The 2,207-nt window shown below is 45.3% G+C and overlaps 1 long non-coding RNA gene across 1 annotated transcript in view; it reads left to right on the forward strand.

The window, feature by feature from the left end:
- Positions 1 to 533: 533 nt before the first annotated feature.
- Positions 534 to 2,207, forward strand: part of LOC144228038 (uncharacterized) — a 16,130-nt gene continuing 14,456 nt past the window's right edge. The window contains exons 1-2 of the long non-coding RNA XR_013334110.1: positions 534 to 761; positions 1,386 to 1,437. This is a non-coding gene — a long non-coding RNA (uncharacterized LOC144228038). The remainder of the gene's footprint in view (positions 762 to 1,385; positions 1,438 to 2,207) is intronic.

Below are 2,207 nucleotides of genomic sequence, written 5' to 3' on the forward strand. Positions count from 1 at the left end.
AAAGTCCATCTCTGCGTCCTCCTTGGCCAGACAAGTTCAGGGTGGTGGAATGGGGGCTGTTAACTGATAGTCTAAAGTAACTAATGGTCTGCGAACAAATTCCTCCCCTCCGTTTTATCTTTAGATACTTCGCCTCACACCAATCCTCAGTCTAGTGAAAATAATGGTGTTTATTTAGGTATTGACTGGGTACTTATAAAACTTAAACTTCCTAATGTAAAAGTGAACTCCTTGGTAAGGACTCCTGGCTACATCAACAAATCAATGTGATGCCTGATTAATAGTGCTGATTAATGTTGGCTCAGGTTAATGCTGAGCCCATTACAATAATTAAATGGTTCAGCTATTTCTCAAGCGAGAGTCAATGAAGAATAATTTATTTAGAATTTGAGGCGTTCTCATAGATCTTTGAAAGATCTATGATGGACTTTATGGGTCATTTGTAAGTGTAACTGCTGGGTAGCTCTCTCCATGGCAACAAAAACTCGATTTTAAAATAAGTCTTCGGTAGGGGGACAGTTTATTTTTGAGACTCTGTGATGGATAAGGGGAGTAGTAAAACGTTGGGAAACGTGAAAAACCTGGTGGATAAAATGATATAGACAAAGGCAGCTGATGATTGTTTCTACAGAAAGCCACTGATTTGATTTTTGATTCTTAGTTTTTGTCAAGTGGTTATTTTAATCAGAAAGCTATTAATTTGGAGGCAGGTAACCGCTTTGAAATAGAAGTGTTTTTTAGAAAATGCAAAAATCGAAAAGGTATGGCTATGTGAGTGTGAATTCTACAAGCTCTTGGGATTTTTACACCAGCCACGATCATTTGAGTTGATGGCAAAGATGGGAATACTCAAAATAATATTATATTTGAGTTAGTTCCACTACCTTGTGACCTGAAAAGGAAAACTGGATTGAACAGAACTTGAATCTTATTTTAAAATATTATTTCGTTTCTTTTTCACCAGTGTCTATTAAAAATATTTAGATTTTCCAAAAACATTTCTAAAGCTGGCTTGAGAGTTTTAATTAACGTAGTTCCTATTAAGCCCGAGTTAAGGTATGTGTATATGTTGGAGTTATTTATTTTGAGATTACTGTGAAGTGTGGATTAAAATGTCTCCCTTACTCAGAGCTATAGAGTCCCTTACCCATTATGAAAGAACTTTTTTGAGCTGTTCCTAGGTGCAGGATTTTTTTTTTACAATGTATTTTGGTTTTCACTAACATTTTCTATTTCTTTTCTGCATTCAGTGATTACTTTCTTTATTCCCACGAAATGTGTCAGATCCTCTCATTAGAGTGGCTTAGTTTAGCTGTCAAGTTTCTAGGGCATTCAATTGCAGATAAGTGACTATAACACCAGCCTAACCACATTTTTATTAACAGATGGCGGAAAACAAACGTCTTTGGAGAAGAACCGAAGGCGACAGGTTGAAAGGTCAGTAAACAATTATTATTGTGCTTAAACTGGGGGGTTTCTCTACAGATCCGATGGGGGAGCCGCTGGCCCAATGTGGGGGAGATGGAGCAACCCAAGAGATCTCAGAACCATTCCCCCAGGGACCACCTCGGACGACGTGGGGGAGGGGCGTTACCTCCGGGCTGGACGTCTCCTACAGGCCATCTGAGTGGTCAAACTGTCGCGTCACGGGAGTGCTTGTGAGGTTAGGGTTGAGGGCTCAGTGAAGGGAAGGAGCCTGGGAATCCTAACTCGTGCAGCGAGCTGCCCTAGGTCCAGAGCACCGCGGGCCAGCGCGTAATTCGGGTCCCAACCCCTTTGACAAGGCGTACTAAAGAGTGGTGGGGTCCCCTCTCCTCCCCCTATCTTCTCAGTTGCTGCTCCCCTCTACGGGTAAACTTTCTCTCCGGAGCTGGGCTGATTTCCTAGGCTTTCTTTCCCTTCCCTCGGTAGCTCTCTGACGTGCACACCATGTGACAGGCCTCCTGCTATAAGCCGAGGAAAGGTCCGCCCTCTCCTGGACTCAGCCCTCGCCTCGCCGAGCTCGGTCCCTAGACTCTCACTCGTCCCGCACNCCGGGCCTCGCCACCCCCTCCTCCCTGGTCGTGCGAGGGCCGCTCCTCAAGGGGAAGGTCAAGTTCCCCCCCCCCGCCGGGACGGGTGCGCGCGGCGCCCAGCGAGCGCAGAGACCGTGCGGCTCTCGCGGCGGCACAGGAGTTACAAAGTCTCGGCGCAAAAAGCCTCCGCGG

This window comes from Crocuta crocuta, unplaced genomic scaffold (assembly GCF_008692635.1).
Source record: "Crocuta crocuta isolate KB4526 unplaced genomic scaffold, BGI_CrCroc_1.0 scaffold162, whole genome shotgun sequence".
Classification (NCBI taxonomy): Eukaryota; Metazoa; Chordata; class Mammalia; order Carnivora; family Hyaenidae; genus Crocuta; species Crocuta crocuta.